The following is a 7,687-nucleotide window of genomic DNA, read 5'->3' on the forward strand; positions in this document are numbered from 1 at the left end:
GCCGGGGTCGGCGCACGGGCCAGAGCAGCGCCTCCCGGTGGTCTCCGCCCCCGCGTCCCCGAGCCTCGGCCACCCTGACGCCCCTCTCCGCGCCGCGCGCCCGCAGCCCCAGACGCTTTTCCTCCGGGCGCCCTTGATCCACGAGGCTGTCTGTGACTCAGCTGTGACCGTGAGGCTCGCCTGTCGCTTCCTTAGCTGCCATTACCCTCCTGGGACACGGTGATCTTCTGGTCCCACATGCATCCCTGGGCGCCAGCCTCCGCCTACTGTCCTGACTCAAACCTCCCAGCTTCCCTCCCGCGCAGTGGCCAGTGTTGGGGATTAGGGGAACTTTGATATTCAGCCCAAAGTTTGCGAGTACCTTCTGTTTTTGTACGTTAGGGACAAGGGATTTGACAAGGTTGTCCCCACACGTTGGTGACATTTTAGTTCTCTGTCTTTCCCGAGGTGACACGATTGGCACGTCGGGCACTGGTTTTTCGGATACCCGATAGCGAGTGGGACTAACCAGCCCTACCCGAGCGCTGCTCATCCTCCGTGCCACTGCAGTGCGCACCCCGCTGCCCGCTGGCGTCGCCTTCCCAGTGCCCTGGATGGTGCTCTGGGGCTTCCAGGGTGAAGGTGCCCGGGGCGACACGCTTGTGAACTATCACAGGAGCTTGGCTACATTCAGGTCGCGGGGCGAGGGACACTCGCGCAGCTCGCTAAGGGACCTTCAAGGGGAGTCGCGGCTGAGACTTGGTGGGGAGGAGCCCGCGGTGTATTTTGCTTGGTTAGAGAGCGTCTCTGGTGAGCTTGACTTGTAGATTGCCACGGGGAATGAGTTCCCCCAAACTTTTTAGGACGGCTCTTGAACACAAGCACTGGGATACATACTGGGATAGTTGATCTAATAGAGATGGCTCCTGACTAAAGGGTAGGTAGTGTATACAGTGTGGGTACCCTGGACAAAAGGGTCATTGGCAAAGCCCTGGGTCAGATGGAGTGAGACCTCATCACCTTACTCAGAATGGCCTTAAAAGTTATGAATTATTTATTTCTGGAATTTTCCATGTGATATTTGTAGACATGGGTTGGCTGCATGCAGGTAATTGAAGGTATAGAAAGCAAAACCATAGATAAAACAGGGACTTACCTTTTGCCTCATCTTCTATGGTCTCTATGGCTACTATTATGTTGCTGCCCATCATTCAAGAAACTGTATCCTCACACATATAAATATATCCTTATGTATATCTTTGAAAATGTAATAATACTACATCTACAGTTTTAAATTTTATTTATTTCGGTGGTGGAAAATGTTTTTAACCATTTCACAAAACTGTAAAGTGTAAAAATGACACTTTCCGGGCTTAGGTATTAGAATAAAATGTACCTCTAAGTTGCAAAAAGAATCAATGAAATGCTTAAATTACCTGTACATATTAATTAAAGTACCCTCAGAGTGGGAATGAAGTACAAAGAAGCAGAAGGAGAGGGAAACAGAGTATCTCTTCCTCACTCTATTATTCTCCAAAGATTGTGAATTGTTACTAGAGCAGTCACCAAAAGTTGAACTACTTTTAAAGCAACACATATGCAGATTCTTGGACCCCATCCTACCCTACAGTATTAGAGTCCACATGTTTGAATAACACTCCCAGGTGATGGTGAGGCCTGAAGGTTCCCAGACCAAAATTTGGCCGGGAGCACCTGGACGTCTTGTTAAGCCCTCAGCCCTGGGCCACCTCTGCAGAGATTCTGTGCAGTAGGTCTCTGGAGAGGTCTCCATCAAGTTTTCGGGTGGTGCTGATGCTGCTGGGTAAGGCTGGCACATTTTGAAACATGGTTTTGAGAGAGCTGGGAAAAGAAGTAACCACGATTCCATATTCAGTTGTTCTTCAGTATCTAAAGGGGACTGGCTCCTGGACCTCCAAGGAATGCTCATGTCTCTTATGTGACATGGCACAGCGTTAGCATGTAACTAACCTACAAATATCCTTCAGTATATGTTAAATCATCTCTAGATTACTTTTGCCTAATACAACATAAATAGGTATTATTACATTGTATTATTTAAGGGAATAATGACAGAAAAAGAGAGAAAATTCTCTATACGTTCAGCACAGACACAATCCACACCCCCACCCCAGTATTTTCCATTGGTTGACTGAATGTGGAACCTTCAAATATGAAGTGCCAACTATAGTTTATCACTTTCTTTCTTCTTCATCTTCTTTTTTTTGGTGACACTGAGGCCTGAACTTAGGACCTCATGCTTGCTAGGAAGGCACTCTACCACTTGAGCCACTTCACCAGCCCTGTTTTCTGTTGGGTATTTTCAAGATAGGGTCTCTTGAACTATTTGTGGGGGGGGCTGGCTTTGAACCATGATCCTCCTGATCTCGGCCTCCTGAATAGTTAGGATTATTACAGGTGTGAGCCACCAGTGCCCGACCTCATCACTTTCTTTAAATTACACAATATCGCAAGTGTAGGAATTTACAGCCACCTGATAAGACACCTGTGGTATCACAGCCTGGCATTAGCATATCTATATACATATATGCATATATGTCCATAATACCGTTTAGGCTTCTGTATCCTTTTCTGATTTCTTTCTCATTCCCAACCACATTTTTGTACTTTTAGTACACTCATATGTTTCCAAAAATATTATTGCTTTTTAAGCTTTAAATATTTGAAGATATTTTTAATGTTTCAACATGCTCTTAGAAATTGTGCAACTTGCGTTCTTCTAGATTTACTTGCTTCCTTCATATATATCTAGTTCTTTTTAAAACTAGATGGACATGGTGGTGTGCCCCTGCAATTCCAGCACTTGAGATGCTGAGGCAGGAGAGCTGGGAGTTTGAGGCCAGCCTGAACTACATAGCAAATCCCTGTCTCAAATAAGCCCAAAAAGTTTACAGTATTCCATAGTGTGCTATGCTATATTTTATCTTTCTAAAACTATTTTATCTATAGTTTTATCCTCATTTTTATTCCTAACATAACTTATTTTTTACTTTCTTGATTAATCTGTCCAGAGGCTGAAAGTGGCTATTTTTCTTTTTTGGGGGTTGCCTGGGGTTGTCCTCCTACCATGTTCCTCCTGATCGCCACCTCTCAAATAGCTGGTGTTACAGTTGTGCACCACCACATCTTGTTAGAATTGACTGTGTTTCAACGCTCATCTTTTTATTTTGTTGTTTTATTTTTAATGTCACTAATTTCCACGTGAGATTTTAATTCTTTTCTTCTACTTTCTTTGGGTTTAGTCTTTTAGCTTTTTGAACTGATTGCTTTGTTGATCCTCACTGCTTCTTCCTCAAAGGCTTCTGCAACTATATTTTGTGTGATGCTATGTGGATAGATGCAATTCCTGACTTAAGTATTTTGTCAAGTTCATTAAACATTCAACCCATAAGCAGTGGAGGTTTTGACTGCCTCTTTAGATTGATTTCTCATTTGTGTTATGGTCTGTTTGTGATGTTCTCTTTTCTCTGGTCATAAGACTTACAAAGTTTCTTTCGAGCTTCTGGAAAAAGACATTGATTCCTCTGCTTTGTGTTTTTGGTTTGGTGGTACTGGGATTTGAACTCAGGGTTTCACACTTGCTAGGCAGGTGCTCTACCTCTTGAGTCATGTCCCAGCTCCCTCTGCTTCTTTGGCACCTTACCACCTATGCTAAAACTCCTTTGTCCATTTTATAGCAAATGTATGTACATTGCCCAGAGTGGAAAAATTACCTACCTGGAAATGATAAACACCTTCCTTAGAAGTGAAATCTCAACAGTGCACATTGTTCATGCCGTAACTACTTGATATGAACTCCTGGGATTTTGCTTCCCTGTTTTAACTTGCCTGGCACCAGTGTGTCATTAGCCATCTTCCTATGTTTATGGTATTTACTAGTGTTTTAAAACAAATGTAGCATCAACATGAAAACTTTAAGCCCCAAATGACAAGAAATCCATTTCTTTTTAAGCCATTAGATGATCTACCTGCTTCAGGTATTCTGGTTACTATGCCTCTATTCAAATCCTCCAAAGACAATGGTGTATTATAAGAACTTTCCTAATAATTTCCTTCCAGATACTAATGGTGGTGATACCAGAGGCAACATAAAATGAAAGCCCCTGTGTTCACAGTAGGCATGAGGTCCTCCAGGGTATGTGTAGACACCTCTACATTTGTTTTTTAAGCAAATAGTCAGTTGTAATCAAGTTATACGCTAGCCAGCAGGAGTCCTGTTTCTTCTGTTGTTACAAACCTGGTATTTTGGGTTTAGAAGTAAAGTTAATCTGTCACAATAGATCAATAACTGTATTTCTACCAATTCTACCATGGACAGAGTGTAAGTTATCCCTATGGGTTGGATGCTCATTTGGCAAAGAAAAATTCAATATCTGTTGAAAAGCAAACAAAAAACAACACTTTTGTTCCAGTTTGCTTAGGTGAACTCAATATCTTTCAGTTGTCCTCTTTGATTTCCTTCCAAGGTATTTCAGCTAAGAGATTTTTATCCCCTAAGGAAGACAGTAGCAAGGTAGTCTAGCAAATCTGCATCAGCTATTTATTGTTTATTTTTGTTGTTGGGACTGGTGTTTGAACTCAGGGCTTCATGCTTGCAAAGCAGCTCTATCACTTGAGCCACACTTCCAGTACATTTTGCTGTGGTTATTTTGGAGATAGGTCTATGAGCCCAGGCTGGCCTCTAACTGTGATCCTCTCCATCTCAGCCTACCAAGTAGCTCTGATTATAGACGTAAGCCACCAGTGCCTAGCTGTACCAATTATTTTATTTTTCTTGGCAGTACTGGGGTTTGAACTCAGGACCTCACACTTGGTAGGCAGGTGCTCTACCACTTGAGCCAACCTTTCAGCCCTGGTTTTATCTGGAGACTGACAGAATTTCCATTGTTTTACCTTGATTACCGGTGAAAGCTCCACCCATACAAGTGTGTGCCAAGTAGGGCAGTGGGGTGGAGGGGTCGGACTCTTTTTATTTAACCCCATTACCAGAACCCCTTGACATCTACAATATACGCTAGGCTCTGCACTTACAGAGGGACTGAAACAAAGCCTCTGCCCTCTGGAGCTCAGAGGACTCTTATTTTAACCTATTACCAAGCTCTCGTTTCAGTAATAGAAACAACAAAATCTTCAAAAAGCTAACTGGCAGTAAGACTATCCAGTGCCCAGAAAATATTTCAAAATATATCCTTTTATCATTCTGAGTTCTGTGGTTTGCCTCTTGGGATGTCTGAGGAATACCACAAATCCCTACTTCACCACAGAGACATAAAAATCACATCACGAGTAGCACCTCTAATTGGCGTCCAGCCACACAGCATGCACATTACAGCGATCACGCTGGGTTAGCCTCTTAGCCGCTGGCTTCAGAATAAAGTGGACAGGTCCTGGCCTCCCTTTCCTGATGCTCACGAGAGCACACAGTCAGAGAGTGACTCAGTGTTGCTTCAATGTGCTTTTGCCCTTAAGGGTCAGATGTCACAGTGGAGTTTAGGCCCCATTAAAGTCCAGTTTTGTAAGAGCGGGAACATGATCAAATAGACATCAAAAGATAGGAGGCAGTTTTGCAAAAAAAAAAAGTTTTTCCCTGAGTAAGAAAACTTATGAGCTCTGGAGAAGCTGAAGCTATTCTGCAGCCCTTGTGGCTGCAGTTAGAAGAAACAACTGTCCCCTGCCTTGGGAATGGTTCAGTCCTCCCAAGGGTGGCCCAGGCATTGGCTCTAGCACACATCTGTGTCCCCATTGATTTCCTGTTTGGCTCCTTTTCTTCATCACATTTCTCTTTCTCTGGGCCACTCACTTATTTTATTAAAGATTGCAATCAAAGGGTAGTGGGTGCTGTCTTTAATACCACCCTTATCTTGCGGTCCCACAGACAGACAGCATCCTCAGCTTTCCTTGAAGGCACTGACATGGGTGCCTTTACTCCACTCACAACACTCAAGCATTCAGTGTTAGAATATGCTAAGCTCCTTCCCAAGATGCTGTGAAAAGTCTGACTTTTGTTTTCAAGCCCCACTTCCTAATTTTGGCTTTTTTTTTTTTTGGTGGGACTGGGGTTAGAACTCAGGGCTTCATGCTTGCAAAGCAGGTGCTCTGCTGCTTGAGCCACACCTCCGGTTCCAGTCCATCTTGCTCTGGTTATTTTGGAGATGGGGCTTTGCAAATTATTTGCCTGGACTGGCCTCGAATCATGATCCTCTTGATTTAGCCTCCCAAGTAGCTAGGATTATAGATGTGAGCTACCAGTCCCTGGCTAATTTTGGCTTATGCATATTTCCACTAAAACTCTTTCCTGGAGCAAGAAGAAGGAAACTTAAGGATGCCCCTCTTCCTACTCCTGCTCCTCACTTTCCAATACTAGCAGTAAAGAGGGACGTTTATTTTCAAGGAAACACTTAATTGTCTATTTGATTCCTTTTATAGAAAACTGCATTAAGACTAATTCTTTAAAAATCACCCCCACACCCACAAGCCATTGATAGCATTGTTTTGAGGTTTCAACCTTTGTCAAAAATGTGTAGCTGGATTATAAAATTAGAATTTTCCAAATTCTGTCAATTTTTCATCTAAGTTCATTTGTGCCAAATTGCCAAGGGAAGTAAAGCCTATTGAATGAATGAATAAAGTGTCAGGGAGGTTCCTACCTGAGAGTCTGAGTTACTGTTGTGGCAGAGATGGCCAAACTGTCCCCAGGGGTCACTTCCTTCCTCTTAGTAAGAGAACCACCCATGGGATTTAGCTGGATATGTAGCTGCCTAGTTGGGATTGCCACGGCTTTGTCCTCATGTTGAAATCTGATTCCCAGTGAAGGTGTTGAGAGGTGGTGGTAGGACGTTCATAATTAATCAGTGGTGCTCCATCCTCCTGAGTAGATCAGTGTCTTTCTTCAGAGGCTGGATTAGGTTGCTCAAGACTAGATGAGGTCTTGAGGGAGTGAGTTGGGTCTCTTGGGACTAGATTAGTTACTGAAGAGTGGGTTGTTATAAAGCAAGGTTACCCTGGTGTTTTGTCTCTTCCACACATGATGCTGTGTGATGACCTCTGCTGTTAGGATCTTACCCAAATCCCTGCACATGCTGGTACCATCCTAGACTTCTAGAACTGTGACCAAAATAAACACCTTTTCTTTGGAAAGCATTCAGGTATGTTGTTATAGCAACACAAAACAGACTAAGGACTCTAGTTATGACCATAGAATGTAAGCAGAAGTGGCCCTTATAACTCATAATGGTTTTTCCTGCTTGTTGGGTATCGATGGCAAGTAGAGAGCCAACTGGCTAGCTTGGATCCCTGGAGGACCTGTGGATCTACTCACTTAACTTTGAATTGCTGGACTTGAGAAAAACAAACTTCTTTGTTTTGTTTCTGTGACAAGGATTTTGTATTTCTTCCTTGCAGCAACTTATGCTATACCCTAACAAGTACAGTTATAGGTACATTTCTGTTTCTGATAAGCTTCTCCAAGAATCTTCTACCCATTAAATGACTAGATTTATTAAGACAACTTAAAAGCCACATTAATGGAGCCATGCATGGTGGTATGTTCCTATAATCCCAGCACTCTGGAGGTGGAGGCAGGAGGAGAATCATGAATTTGAGGCCAGTCTGGGTTATACAGTGAGACCTGTCTCAAAAGCCAAAAACAAATGATCAAACAAAAGTCACA

The sequence above is a fragment of the Castor canadensis genome, chromosome 6 (assembly GCF_047511655.1).
Source record: "Castor canadensis chromosome 6, mCasCan1.hap1v2, whole genome shotgun sequence".
Classification (NCBI taxonomy): Eukaryota; Metazoa; Chordata; class Mammalia; order Rodentia; family Castoridae; genus Castor; species Castor canadensis.